The sequence below is a fragment of the Delphinus delphis genome, chromosome 14 (assembly GCF_949987515.2).
Source record: "Delphinus delphis chromosome 14, mDelDel1.2, whole genome shotgun sequence".
NCBI lineage: Eukaryota > Metazoa > Chordata > Mammalia > Artiodactyla > Delphinidae > Delphinus > Delphinus delphis.
The window spans coordinates 56,022,246-56,038,310 of NC_082696.1; the positions used below are offsets into that span (position 1 = coordinate 56,022,246).

The 16,065-nt window shown below is 37.1% G+C and overlaps 1 protein-coding gene and 1 pseudogene across 1 annotated transcript in view; one reads left to right on the forward strand and one right to left on the reverse strand.

The window, feature by feature from the left end:
- Nucleotides 1–16,065, reverse strand: part of GRIK2 (glutamate ionotropic receptor kainate type subunit 2) — a 635,712-nt gene that overhangs the window by 366,010 nt on the left and 253,637 nt on the right. The gene's annotated exons all lie outside the window — the stretch shown is intronic.
- Nucleotides 14,794–15,225, forward strand: LOC132437333 (guanine nucleotide-binding protein G(I)/G(S)/G(O) subunit gamma-5 pseudogene; annotated as a pseudogene).

Below are 16,065 nucleotides of genomic sequence, written 5' to 3' on the forward strand. Positions count from 1 at the left end.
AAATCTTGCATTTTCTGAAATAGACATGCAGAATTATAACTAAATTACCATGAAAATAACATAAATTTTTCCTTTGAAATCCAAGTGGGACATGTAGTTGTATCAGAACATAGATTCTTGGACCCTATAACTGTATAGAATTTACTCATTTGTTCACTCAACAAATATACATATAAGCATCTACCAGGTCCTGTTCCAGGTGAGGACACAGGGCTAAAGAAGACAAATTCCCTGGAAAGACTTATTGAGGAGAGAAACAAAAAACTAAAAGTCTATGAGAAGAGTAGGAAATTCCACATTATTTTTTTTCTAATGCAATTTAAAAAGAAGTGGCAGAAATAGAAGAATACTGTTGCAAGCACTAAGTTGTGAAAGGTTTGATCACAAAAAAGAATTTGCAAATATCATTTATATGTAATAAGGCTTCCATAACAAAGCTGAATTTTTTATACTTGACCCTAGTGTTAGAAGAGACGGTGAAGAGCAGAAGTGTTACTTACATTCAAAATAAGTATATATTAATGCAATTTTAAAATACTGTCTTGGAACTTCCCTGGTGGTCCAGTGGTAAAGAATCTGCCATCCAATGCAGGGGACGCGGGTTCGATCCCTGGTCAGGGAACTAAACTCCCACATGCCACAGGGCAACTAAGCCCCCATGCGCATGCCACAACTATGAGGTCACGCTCCTCAACTAGAGCCAGAGTGCCACAAACTATAGAGCCCATGTACCCTGGAACCTGTGGGCCACAACTAGAGAGAGAAAACCCGCATGCCACAACTAGAGAGAAGCCGGCGTACCACAACCAAGAGCCTGAGAGCCGCAAGGAAAGATCCTGCATGCCTCAATGAAGATCCTGCGTGTGGCAACTAAGACCTGACACAGCCAAAAACGTAATAATAATAAATAAATCTTTAAAAAAAAACTCTTAAAAAAATAAATAAAAAATAAAAATACTGTATTGACATCAAAATTCTTAGAGGGACAATAAGGACTAATCAAGAGCAATGAAGTTCAGGATGTTTATTAGCTAATAGTGCAGTAAAAAATATCATCAACTTATAAAATAAGTTCTATAAAGAAAATGTTCAACAAGTCAAATGAATTCATATTTTTTTTAAAGCACAACATAACATTTACTTGCTTAGGGTAGATGGGGAATTTTTATATTATTGCTCCTATGCTCCAGTTTATTTGAACAAAAATGGTTTATATCTTAAGGTTATTAGACATTTTAAAATCTTAATAAGCAAACCTTCAGAAAAACAAAATAGCCCCTCTAGCATTCATTGTTTAGCTTACTGTGTGACACTTATTTTACATATGCTGTCTCACGTGAATTCAAAACAACCCAGTATGTATCATGTTTTCCATTTAAGGGAGAAATTGATGATAGCCAGTTGACACATTTGGGGACAAAAACCTATAGCCTTATGATTATAAGCTGGATCATAACCCAACAGTAACTGACAGAAAAGCTAACCTCCTAAAAGGGAGAGCAGTAGTGTATAACTTTAGCAGAGTGAACATCTGTCACAATTAAATTCATAACTGACATGATGAATTAAACTTCTACATAATAACAAATATAGTTTAAGAGGTAAATATCAAAACACTTCATGGCCCTTACCTCTTTTTGGTAAGATTGCTGTGGATTTTAAGTCTTTTTTTCCCTCTGCTCTTTGTTATCAAGTCTTTTTACAGCCAATATGTCTTACTTTTTCTAGCAGTCAGGACAGGCTAAGTTATATTGTGATTAAAAACAGCACTCAAATCTCAGTGGCTTAACAACATGTAAGTTTAACTGTTTCTCCTACAACTTGTCTAACATGGATTGGTATGGTGGTTCTCTACATTGTAGTTGCTCCAGGACCTCTGTCTGGACACTTGCCCTCATCATCATCATGGCATGGGGAAGAAAATGTGACAGATTGATCACTGGCTTTTAAACCATCCACAAGGAAGTGATTCAGTACCTTTGCTCACATTTCATTGGTGAAAGAAAATCACATGACTTTGCTTAGCTTCAAAGAGTGTGAGAAAATGCAATTCTGACCCGTGCCTAAAGCAGAGGCAGGTATATTTGGTGAATAGCACTAATAACTATAAAACTTAATTAATAACTTTTTAATGGTCTAAAATGTTATATAATTTTTTAAAATCTACTTAATTAAAAATTAATTATATTAATTTTCCTGGAAAGTTTATAGATTCCTGTTAACCAACCTTATGATGCCAAAACCAAGATTATTCCTAGTGTCCCCCCTGGGAGCTTACTTATGCCTCCAACCTGTCCAGTGATACTCAGTCATCTCAAGCTCCACGGTCAGCTCTCTCCACAGGGTTACTTCTAAAATGCTTATGTGCTCTGATTTCAGGGCATGACCGATACTTCATGATCTCTTCTGACCTACTTGTTCTTATTCTTGGACACCCCTCACTGACACACCCTGTGTTTCAATCACAGTAGACACGTCACCATGCTACAAATTCACCACACTGTTTCACAGCTCTGTTCCTTTGAATTTCCTAGCCTACCTAACCTTAGCATATGTTGAGTTTAAATGTCAGCTATATTTACTATCTCTAACAACCTAATCTCTCTTTTTGTTTTGTCATAACACTTTTTATGTGACTCTTTTAGCATTTACTGTATTATAATTTATTTGTAATACCAGGTTTTAAGTACTTGGAGAATAGGAAACATCTTACTCATATTTGGTTCTTCTCTGGCCAATAAAGGGCTTGATAATAAATTAGTTTATTTAATAAGTATGTATCATCATTATAAAATAAGTTTATGAAGAAAAAGTGATTTTAAAAATAATAATCACCTTCAAATATATCTTCAAATTAAGTATGATGTTATAGGAGTAATGAGAAATGACTTCTCTCCATCTAACACTGAGAACTGATGAAGAAGTTAGCCCAAATTAAAGAAGAATGGTGAAACTTAGCTGAAGGACCACATGTACTGCCTTGAAATCTGAAATCCATAAAGGGTCTGTTAGTTGACTGTCTATCAACTAGGCTAATAAATTAAAAAATAAATGTGGTATCATTTATAAAGTATAATTTAATACAACTCAAATTTGCCTATATTTAGAAAAGCTGAGTACATCATCCAGAGCAATCTACAGATTTAAGGCAATCCCTACCAAAATACCAATGATGTTTTTTTCTAGAACTAGAAAAATCCATCCTAATATTCATTTGGAATCTCAAGAGATCACAAATGGCCAAAACAATCTTGAAAAAAAGAACAGATTTAGAGGTCTCACACTTCCTGATTTCAAAATGTATCACAAACCTACATTAATCAAAACAGTATGGTACTAGCATAAAGACAGATACATGAAATAGAATAGAAAGGCTAGAAATAAACCCTCACATATATAGTCAAATGATTTGCAACAAGGATACCAAGACCATTCAATGGGGAAAGGACTGTCTTTTCAACAATCAGTGTTAAGAGAACTGGATATCCATGTGCAAAAGAAGAAAGTTGGATCCTCACCTTATACATTATACAAAAACTAACTCAGAATGGATTAAAGACCTAAGTTTAAGATGTAAAATTAGAAAAACATAGGGAAAAAGGCTCATAACATTGATTTGGCAATGATTTCCTGTATATGACACCAAGGGCACAGAAAACAAAAGTAAAAATAGATAAGACTACAAAATCAAAAACTTCTGTGTATCGAAGGACACAATAAACAGAGTGAAAAGTCAATCTACAGGATGAGAGAAGATATTTATAAATCATATATCCAATAAGGGAGGCAATCTCCAGAATACATAAAGAACTCCTATAACTCAATAACAAAATTTCAAACCACCTGATATGAAAATGGGCAACAGACTTAAATAGACATTTCTCCAAATAAAATATACAAAAAGCCAAAAAGCATATGAAAAATGTTCAACATGATTAATCACTAGGGAAATGTAAATCAAAACCACAATGCTATATTAGCTCACACCTACCAGGATGGCTACTACCAAAAAAAAAAGGAAAGAAAGAAAGTAATGTGTTGGTGAGGATTTAGAGAAATTGGAACCCTTGTTCACTGTTGGTAGGAATGTAAAATGCTGTATTTTTTATGGAAAACAGTAGGGTATTTCCTCAAAAAATTAAGTATAGAATAACCATATGATCCAGCAATTCCACTTCTGTATATACATCCAAAAGAATTAAGAATAAGAATAGGGTTTTGAAGAGATATTTGTACAGCCATGTTCATAGAAGCATTATTCACAATAGCAAAAAAAAATAGAAGTAACTGAAGTATCTATTGACAGAGGAACGGATAAACAAAATATGGTAATTACATACAATGGAATATAGAATATTATTCAGCCTTAAAAAGGGAAGGACATTCTGACACATGCTGAACATGAATAAACCTTGAAGATATTATGCTTAGTGAAATAAGCCAGTCACAAAAAAATAAATACTGTATGATTCTACTTTAATGAGGTATCCAGTGTAGTCAAATTCATACAAACAGAAAACAGAATGGTGGTTGCCAGGGGCTGGGGGGGAGGGGACGTGGGGTATTGCTGTTTACTTGGTATAGAGTTTCAGTTTTGCAAGATGAAAAATTTTTGGAGATTGGTTTATAGCAATGTGAATATACTTAATACTATTGAACTGTACAATTAAAACTAGTTAAGATGGTAAATTTTATTTTATGTGTATTTTACCACAATTAAAAAATTAAAAAATCTGAATACAATATTATGGTGCTCTATATGTGGTTTAAGACAAATACAACTAAACATTGCACGCATGTTTAAGTCTATCTCTACTCTAAACTCACGACCAACGGAGTTACAAATAATGCTGTCAGTTCTACAGTCTTTCAGAGCCCATCCTAATCTCCTAAATAGTGACAATAAATTATACAACATTAAATAGTACTGAGGAAATAATATATATACAATTATAAAAACAATATCACATTAGGTCACTATGTGTTTATCTGTTCCTACACACTATGTGAGTAAAATCTGCTCAGCCTAATTTAGATTTACTCCATTATAACAAAAAACAATTGACTTTCAAGAATTATTGGTTTAGCAGGCAGAGAAAACCATTCTGTGTATCTCTGGTTTGCCAGTAGCCTCTGTGAATACTCTTTGACCTTTGCAATAGTGTAAACGCATAAGGAACCCTTTGTCAAAAGTGTAAAAGCTAAGACCTGGGCAGTGTTTGAAGGTCCTTTAGATTCGGCTTCTTTTAACATATAAATGCAAATATCTTTGCCATGTTACTTCTTTTTTTCCCCCCAGCTTTATTGAGATATAATTGGCACATAAATTTGTGCAAGTTTAAGGTGTACAGCATGATGATTTGATACATGTACATATTGTAAAATGATTACCATAATAGGGTTACTTAATACCTCCATTAACTCACAAAATTACCATTTCTTCTTTTTTGGGGGTTAGGAGGTGAAAACACTTAAGATCTAACTCTTTTAGCAACTTTCAAGAATATAATACAGTATTGTTAACTATAGTCACCATACTGTACATTAGATCCCCAGAACATATTCATCTTATAACTAGAAGTGTGTACCCTTTCACTAATATCTCCCCATCTTCCCCACACCCCTACCCCTGGTGACTACTACTCTACTCTTTCTCTGAGTTTGGCTCTTTTAGATTTCACATACAAATGAGATCATATAGTATCTGTCGTTCTCTGTCTGACTTATTTTACTTATTATAATACCCTCAAGGTCCAACCATGTTGTTGCAAATGTCAGAATTTTCTTCTTTCTCATGCCTGAATAATATTCATGGAATGTACGTGTATGTGTGTGTGTATATATATATATATATTTACATACATATATATATATTTACATACATATATATGTATACACACACACACACATATACATATTTTTATCCATTTATCCATAGACAAACACTTAGGTTGTTTTCATATCTTGGCTACTGTGAATAATGCTGCAATAAACATAGAAGTGCAGATATCTCTTTGAGATTCTAATTTCATTGTTTTGATTAGCTACCCAGAAGTAGGATTGCTGGATCATAGAGTAGTTTTATTTTCACTTTTTTGAGGAACTGCCATAATGTTTTTTATAGGGGCTGCACCAATTTATATTTCCACCAACAGTGCACAAGGGTTCTCTCTTCTCCACATCCTTACCAACACTTATTATTTATTGTCAACAGATGTGAGGTGTTATCTTACTGTGATTTTGATTTTCATTTCCCTGATGATTAGTGATGTTGAGCATATTTTCATGTAACTGTTGGGCATTTGTATGTCTTCTATTGAGGTCCTCTGACCATTCTTTAATTGAATTGTTTGTTTTTCTGCTAGTGAACATCGAGTTACTTCTTAATATATAATAGGTACTCTTTTCTTTAAGAATAGATGAGAACTGAATATTAAAGATTATGCTTAAAACATTGATCTAGTTCCTTGGCTGAGTTTCCAATGACAGCTGACGGTATTTAAAAGAAAAAAATTATATCATTTCCTTTGGTCTCACAGTATGCCAATAAGAGCTCTCTGACCTTCAGCCACATTTCAGAAAAGGGAATTACAGCTTGTCATTACTCATTGCGTAATTAATAGGGTAATTAACAAGTTAGTGTTAAGCTTTCAAGTGCTGACTTACTTTTCTTTCTTTAATGTCAACCCAATTATTTCAATTGGATAACAGCATAAAAGTTCATTGTGAAAATGGAAGGGGAGATTTTTTAAAATGATTGACAAATCAAACTCATCAGTCATGCAATTATCACTTTTTGCAAAATTCTTTTAAGTTCAATTAAAAAGTAAAACTATTTGTAAATTTGCTGAAATAGATATTATAAAACATTATATCAGTGCTAGATTATTCTAAATCATATTAAGTTACACTTGACAATTTATATTTCTGTTACAATGTTCTTCCTATGTATTACAACTAATTCAAAGCTGTTTAAAATACTCTAAGGACAAAAATATTTAGCTGAATTAAAACTACTCAATGTGGAAGATTACACAATGAATATATATTTTTAATAAGTGCTACATAATTTTATCAGTATTTAATCACTACAAACCATTCCAGTTTTATTTAAAATTTTAAAATGTTTTCATCTATGAAATTATGCCTTTGTTATACTGACAAATTTGATTATCAATTTTTTTCAAAATATGATAATTTGCATATTATTCAAGATTAGATGGATCAGTGGTTCTTTTTTTTTTTTTTTTTTTTTTTTTTTTTGTGGTACACGGGCCTCTCACTGTTGTGGCCTCTCCCGTTGCGGAGCACAGGCTCCGGACGCGCAGGCTCAGCGGCCATGGCTCACGGGCCCAGCTGCTCCGCAGCATGTGGGATCTTCCCGGACTGGGGCATGAACCCATGTCCCCTGCATCGGCAGGCAGACTCCCAACCACTGCACCACCAGGGAAGCCCAGTGGTTCTTAAAGTTAGTCAAAATTAGATATATCAGGAGAGACCTTCAATATGGCGGAAGAGTAAGACATGGAGCTCACCTTCCTCCCCACAGATACATCAGAAATACATCTACATGTGGAACAACTCCTACAGAACACCTACTGAATGCTGGCAGAATCCCTCAGACTTCCCAAAAGGCAAGAAACTCTCCATGTACCTGGGTAGGGCAAAAGAAGAAAGAAAAAACAGAGACAAAAGAATAGGGATGGAACCTGCACATCTGGGAGGGAGCTGTGAAGGAGGAAAAGTTTCCACACACTAGGAAGTCCCTTCACTGGTGGAGACAGGGGTGGCAGGGGGAAGCTTCAGAGCCACGGAGGAGACCGCAACAACAGGGGTGCAGAGGGCAAAGTGGACAGATTCCGGCACAGAAGGTCGGTGCTAACCAGCACTCACCAGCCCAACAGGCTTGTCTGCTCACCTGTCAGGACGGGTGAGGGCTGGGAGCTGAGGCTCCAGCTTCGGAGTTCAGATCCCAGGAAGAGGACTGGGGTTGGCAGCATGAACACAGCCTGAAGGGGGCTAGTGCGACACAGGTACCTGGCAGGGAGTCCGGGAAAAAGTCTGGAACTGCCTAAGAGACAAGAGACCATTGTTCCGGGGTGCGCGAGGAGCGGGGATTCAGAGCATCGCCTAAACGAGCTCTAGAGACAGGTGTGAGCCGCGGCTATCAGCGCAGACACCAGAGACGGGCATGAAACACTAAGCTTCAGGCAGCAGCCACTAAGAACCTGGGCGCAAGCACAGGTCACTATCCACCCCTCCCCTCCCAGGAGCCTGTGCAGCCTGCTACTGCCAGGGTCCCATGATCCAGGGACAACTTCCCTGGGAGAACACACGGCACACCTCAGGCTGTTGCAATGTCATGTTGGCCTCTGCCGCCGCAGGCTCGTCCCACATTCCATACCCCTCCCTCCCCCCCAACCCCTCACCCCCGGCCTGAGAGAGCCAGAGCTCCCTAATTAGCTGCTACTTTAACCCCGTCCTGTCTGGGAGGGAACAAACACCCTCAGGCAACCTACACGCAGAGGCAGGGCCAAATCCAAAGCTGAATCCCAGGAGCTGTGCCCACAAAGAAGAGAAAGGGAAATTTCTCCTAGCAGCCTCAGGAGCAGCGGATTAAATCTCCACAATCAATGTGATGTACCCTGCACTCTGGAACACCTGAATAGGCAAAAATCATCCCAAAATTGAGGTGGTGGACTTTGGAAGCAACTGTAGACTTGGGGTTTGCTTTCTGCATCTAATGTGTTTCTGGTTTTACGTTTATCTTAGTTTAGTATTTAGAGTTTATTATCATTGGTATATTTGCTTATTGACTTTGTTGCTCTTATATATATATATATATATATTTTTTTTTTTTTTTTCCTTTTTCTCTTTTTCTCAGTATGTATGTATATGCTTCTTTGTGTGATTTTGTCTGTATGTCTTTGATTTTACCATTTGTCCTAGGCTTCTCTCTGTCCGTTTTTATTTATTGATTTATTTTAGTATAGTTTTTAGTGCTTGTTAATATTGGTGGATTTGTTTTTTGGTTTGGTTGCTCTCTTCCTTCCTTCTTTTTTTTTTTTCTTTTTTTTATTACTTTTTCTTTTTAATATTTTTTTCATTTTGTACTTTAATAACTTTATTTGATTTGATTTAATTTTTTTCTTTCTTTCTTTCCTTTTTTCTCCCTTTTATTCTGAGCCGTGTGCCTGACAGGGTCTCGGTGCTCCCACCGGGTGTCAGGCCTGTGCCTCTGAGGTGGGAGAGCTGAGTTCAGGACATTGGTCCACCACAGACTTCCTGGCTCCACATAGTATTAAATGGTGAAAGCTCCCCCAGAGATCTCCATCTCAATGCTAAGACCCAGCTCCACTCAATGACCAGCAAGCTACAGTGCTGCACACCCTAAGCCAAACACCTAGAAGACAGAAACACGACCCCACCCATTAGCAGAGAGGCTGCCTAAAATCATAAAAAGGTCACAGACACCCCAAGACACACCACCAGATGCGGTCCTGCCCACCAGAAAGACAAGAGCCAAACTCATCCAACAAAACACAGGCACTAGTCCCCTCCAACAGGAAGCCTACACAATGCACTGAAACAATCTTAGCCACTGGAGGCAGACACGAAAAACAAAGGGAACTACAAACAGGCAGCCTGCAAAAAAGAGACCCCAAACACAGTAAATTAAGCAAAATGAGAAGTCAGAGAAACACACAGCAGATGAAGGAGCAAGGTAAAAATCCACCAGACCAAACAAATGAAGAGGAAATAAGCAGTCTACCTGAAAAATAATTCAGAATAATGATAGTAAAGATGATCCAAGATCTTGGAAATAGAATGCAGAAAATACAAGAAAGGTTTAACAAGAACCTAGAAGAACTAAAGAGCAAACAAATAATGATGAAAACACAATAAATGAAATTAAAAATTCTCTACAAGGAATCAATAGCAGAATAACTGACACAGAAGAACAGATAAGTGACCTGGAAGATAAAATAGTGGAAATAACTACCGCAGAGCAGAAAAAAGAAAAAAGAATGAAAAGAATTGAGGACGGTCTTAGAGACCTCTGGGACAACATTAAACACACCAACATTTGAATTATTACAGGGGTCCCAGAAGAAGAAAGGGACTGAGAAAATATTTGAAGATATTATAGTTGAAAACTTCCCTAATAAGGGAAAGGAAATAGTCAAGAAAGTCTAGGAAGTGCAGTGAGTCCCATACAGGATAAATCCAAGGAGAAACACGCCAAGGCACATATTAATAAACTATCAAAAATTAAATACAAAGAAAAAATATTAAAAGCAGAAAGGGGAAAACAACAAATAACATACAAGGGAATCCCCATAAGGTTAACAGCTGATCGTTCAGCAGAAACTCTGCAAGCCAGAAGGGAGTGGCAGGACATATTTAAAGCGATGAAGGGGAAAAACCGACAACCAAGATTACCCTACCCAGCAAGGATCTCATTCAGATTTGATGGAGAAATTAAAACCTTAACAGACAAGCAAAAGCTAAGAGAATTCAGCACCACCAAACCAGTTTTACAACAAATGCTAAAGGAATTTCTCTAGGCAGGAGACACAAGCGAAGGAAAAGACCTACAAAAACAAACTCAAAACAATTAAGAAAATGGTAACAGGAACATATGTATCGATAATTACCTTAAATGTAAATGGATTAAATGCTCCAAGCAAAAGACACAGACTGGATGAATGGATACAAAAACAAGACCCATATATATGCTGTCTACAAGAGACCCACTTCAGACCTAGGGACACATCTCCTGAAAATGAGGAGATGGAAAAAGATATTCCATGCAAATGGAAATCAAAAGAAAGCTGGAGTAGCAATTCTTATATCACACAAAATAGACTTTAAAATAGACTATTACAAGAGACAACAAAGGACACTACATAACGATCAAGGGATCAATCCAAGAAGAAGATATAACAAGTGTAAATATTTATGCACCCAACACAGGAGCACCTCAGTACATAAGGCAAATGCTAACAGCCATAAAATGGGAAATCGACAATAACACAATCATAGTAGGGGACTTTAACACCCCACTTTCACCAATGGACAGATCATCCAAAATGAAAATAAATAAGGAAACACAGCTTTAAATGATACATTAAACAAGATGGACTTAATTGATATTTATAGATATTCCATCCCAAAACAACAGAATATACTTTCTTCTCAAGTGCTCATGGAACATCCTGCAGGATAGATTGTATCTTGGGTCAAATTAAGATACAAATCAAGCCTTGGTAAATTTAAGAAAATTGAAATCGAATCAAGTATGTTTTCTGACCTCAACCTATTGGACTAGATATCAATTACAGGAAAAATTCTGTAAAAAATACGAACACATGGAGGCTGAACAATACACTACTTAATAACCAAGAGATCACTGAAGAAATCAAAAAATCCCTAGAAACAAATGATAATGAAAACACGATGACCCAAAACCTATGGGATGCAGGAAAAGCAGTTCTAAGGGGGAAGTTTATAAAAATACAATCCTACCTCAAGAAACATCTCAAATAAACAACCTAACCTTACACCTAAATCAATTAGAGAAACAAGAACCAAAAAATCCCAAAGTTAGCAGAAGGAAAGAAATCATAAAGATCAGATCAGAAATAAATGAAAAAGAAATGAAGGAAACAGTAGCAAAGATCAATAAAGCTAAAAGCTGGTTCTTTGAGAAGATAAACAAAATTGATAAATTATTAGCCAGGTAAATCAAGAAAAAAAGGGAGAGGACTCAAATCAATAGAATTAGAAATGAAAAAGAAGTAACAACTGACACTGCAGAAATACAAAGGATCATGAGCGATTACTACAAGCAACTCTATGTCAATAAAATAGACAACCTGTAAGAAATGGACACATTCTTAGAAAAGCACAACCTTCCTAGACTGAACCAGGAAGAAATAAACAGACCAATCACAAGCACTGAAATTGTGACTGTGATTAAAAATCTTCCAACAAACAGAAGACCTGGACCAGATGCCTTTACAGGAGAATTCTATGAAACATTTAGAGAAGAGCTAACACCTATCCTTCTCAAACTCCAAAATATAGTAGAGGGAGGAACACTCCCAAACTCATTCTACGAGGCCACCATCACCCTGATACCAAAACCAGACAAAGATGTCACAAAGAAAGAAAACTACAGGCCAATATCACTGATTAACATAGATGCAAAACTCCTCAACAAAATACCAGCAAACAGAATCCATCAGCACATTAAAAGGATCATATACCATGATCAAGTGGGGTTTATTCCAGGAATGCAAGGATTCTTCAATATACACAAATCAATCAATGTGATAAACCATATTAACAAACTGAAGGAGAAAAACCATATGATCATCACAATAGAGGCAGAGAAACTTTTGACAAAATTCAACACCCATTTATGATAAAAACCCTCCAGAAAGTAGGCATAGAGGGAACTTACCTCAACATAATAAAGGCCATATAAGACAAACCCACAGCCAACATCATTCTCAAAGGTGAAAAACTGAAACCATTTCCTCTAAGATCAGGAACAAGACAAGGTTGTCCACTATCATCACTAGTATTTAACATAGTGTGGGAAGTTTTAGCCACAGCAATCAGAGAAGAAAAAGAAATAAAAGGAATCCAAATCGGAAAGGAAGAAATAAAGCTGTCACTGTTTGCAGATGACATGATACTATACATAGAAAATCCTAAAGATTCTACCAGAAAACTACTAGAGCTAATCAATGAATTTGGTAAAGTAGCAGGATACAAAACTAATGCACAGAAATCTCTTGCATTCCTATACACTAATGATGAAAAATATGAACGAGAAATTAAGGAAACACTCCCATTTAGCACTGCAACAAACAGAATAAAATACCTAGGAATAAACCTACGTAAGGAGACAAAGGACCTGTATGCAGAAAACTATAAGACACTGATGAAAGAAATTAAAGGAGATACAAACAGATGGAGAGATATACCATGTTCTTGGATTGGAAGAAGCAACATTGTGAAAGTAATGATACGACCCAAAGCTATCTACAGATTCAATGCAATCCCTATCAAACTACCAATGGCATTTTTCACAGAACTAGTACCAAAAAATTCACAATTTGTATGGAAACACAAAAGACCCTGAATAGCCTAAGCAATCTTGAGAAAGAAAAACGGAGCTGGACCGAATCAGGCTCCCAGACTTCAGACTATACTGCAAATCTACAGTAATCAAGACAGTATGGTACTGGCACACAAACAGAAATATAGATCAATGGAACAGGATAGAAAGCCCAGAGATAAAACCACACACATATTGTCACCTTATTTTTGATAAAGGGGGCAAGAATACAATGGAGAAAAGACCGCCTCTTCAATAAGTGGTGCTGGGATAACCAGACAGCTACATGTAAAAGAATGAAAGTAGAGCACTCCCTAACACCATACACAAAAATAAACTCAAAATGGATTAAAGACCTAAATGTAAGGCCAGACACTATAAAACTCTTAGAGGAAAACATAGGCAGAACACTCTATGACCTAAATCACAGCAAGATCCTTTTTGACCCACCTCCTAGAGAAAGGGAAATAAAAACAAAAATAAACAAATGGGACCTAATGAAACTTCAAAGCTTTTGCACAGCAAAGGAAACCATAAACAAGATGAAAAGAGAGCCCTTAGAATGGGAGAAAATATTTGCAAATGAAGCAACTGACAAAGGATTAATCTCCAAAATTTATAAGCATCTCATGCAGCTCAATATCATAAAAACAAACAACCCAATCCAAAAATGGGCAGAAAATCTAAATAGACATTTCTTCAAAGAAGACGTATAGATTGCCAACAAACACATGAAAGGATGCTCAACATCACTAATCATTAGAGAAATGCAAATCCAAACTATAATGAGGTATCATCTCACAACAGTGAGAATGGTCATCATCAAAAAATCTACAAACAATAAATGCTGGAGAGAGTGTGGAGAAACGTGAACCCTCTTGCACTGTTGGTGGGAATGTAAATTGATACAGCCACTATAGAGAACTGTATGTAGGTTCCTTAAAAAACTAAAAATAGAACTACCATATGACCCAGCAAACCCACTACTGGGCATATAACCTGAGAAAACCATAATTCAAAAAGACAGGTGAACCACAATGTTCATCGCAGCTCTATTTACAATAGCCAGGACATGGAAGCAACCTAAGTGTCCATCGACAGAGGAACGGATAAAGAATATGTGACACATATATACAGGGGAATATTACTCAGCCATAAAAAGAAAAAAACTGAGTTACTGGTCGTGAGGTGAATGGACCTAGTGTCTGTCATACAGAGTGAAGTCAGTCAGAAAGAGAAAAACAAATACTGTATGCAACACACATATATGGAATCTTTAAAAAAAAAAATGGTTCTGAAGAACCTAGGGGCAGGACAGGAATAAAGACGTATAGATAGAAAATGGACTTGAGGACACGGGGAGGTGGAAGGGTAAGCTGCGATGAAGTGAGAGAGTGGCATGGACATATATACACTACGAAATGTGAAATAGATACCTAGTGGGAAGCAGCCACATAGCACAGGGAGGTCAGCTCGGTGCTTTGTGACCACCTAGAGGTGGTGGGTTAGGGAGGGTGGGAGGGAGACACAAGAGAGAGGAGATATGCGGATATATGTATATGTATAGCTGATTCACTTTGTTATAAAGCAGAAACTAACACACCATCGTAAAGCAATTATACTCCAATAAAGATGTTAAAAAAAGAGCTCTCGCGTGTGCCATGTCTGGTTCCTCCAGCGTCGCCGCTATGAAGTAAGTGGTTCAACAACTCCGGCTGCAGGCTGGGCTCAACTGCGTGAAGGTTTCCCAGGCAGCTGCAGATTTGAAACAATTCTGTCTGCAGAATGCTCAACATGACTCCCTGCTGACTGGAGTATCTTCAAGTACAAATCCCTTCAGACCTCAGAAAGTCTGTTCCTTTTTGTAGTAAAATGAATCTTTGCAAGGTTTTTAAACCACTTTTCATAAACCGGTGAATATCCAAAGGAAAGCTAAATCTGAAGCCTGTACAAAAGCCTGTCTCTATAACATGTGCCATACTATACGAACTTCTACTTTTGTCAGTCTACCTCTCTGAATATTCATGGATTTCTGTTTCACAAGGGTAATTATTTTATATACACTGGTGGCAGCATACAATAAAATACTTAGTATAAAAAATAAAAAAGATGTTAAAAAAATTTAATGTATCAATGTTTCTTAAAGTGTTGTCACTAGACCAGCAGCATCATGATCCCTTGCTAACTTATTAGAAAAAAACTCTCAGGCCACATCCCACATGTACTAAATCAGACACTGGGAGTAAAGCCAGCAGGCAGTGTTTTAATACGTTTACCTAATGATTTTAATGCACACTAAAGTTTGAGAACTACTAGACTAGGTTATCCTTTTATAGGAAAAATCATCTCCCAAATCATAGCAATTTAACAGAACAAGATTTTATGTCGCCTAAAAGCAAAGTCTGCTGTAGATCTAACTAATTTCTCAAGGCAGCTCTCTGATATTTTGGGTCAGCATTTTGGGATACTTCAAACTTATAAGCACAATTGGTATGGCAAGGAATGAGTAAGCTGGAGAATTATGTGACGTGCAATTAAATGCTTCCATCCAGAAACGAGCAACACTACTGCTCACATTTCACCAACTAAAGCAGTCCACGTGGTCACACTAAAATTCAAGGATTAAGGACCGGGCTTCCCTGGTGGCGCAGTGGTTGCGAGTCCGACTGCTGATGCAGGGGACACGGGTTCGTGCCCCGGTCCGGAAGGTCCCACATGCCGCGGAGCAGCTGGGCCCGTGAGCCATGGCCGCTGAGCCTGCGCGTCCGGAGCCTGTGCTCCGCAACGGGAGAGGCCACAACAGTGAGAGGCCCGTGTACCGCAAAAAAAAAAAAAAAAAATTAAGGACCTTCAATCTCCTGAGGTCTAGAAGTAGAGATAACCACATACTGGTAAACATTAGTAATGCATGTCACAATTAGCTATGTTTCCTT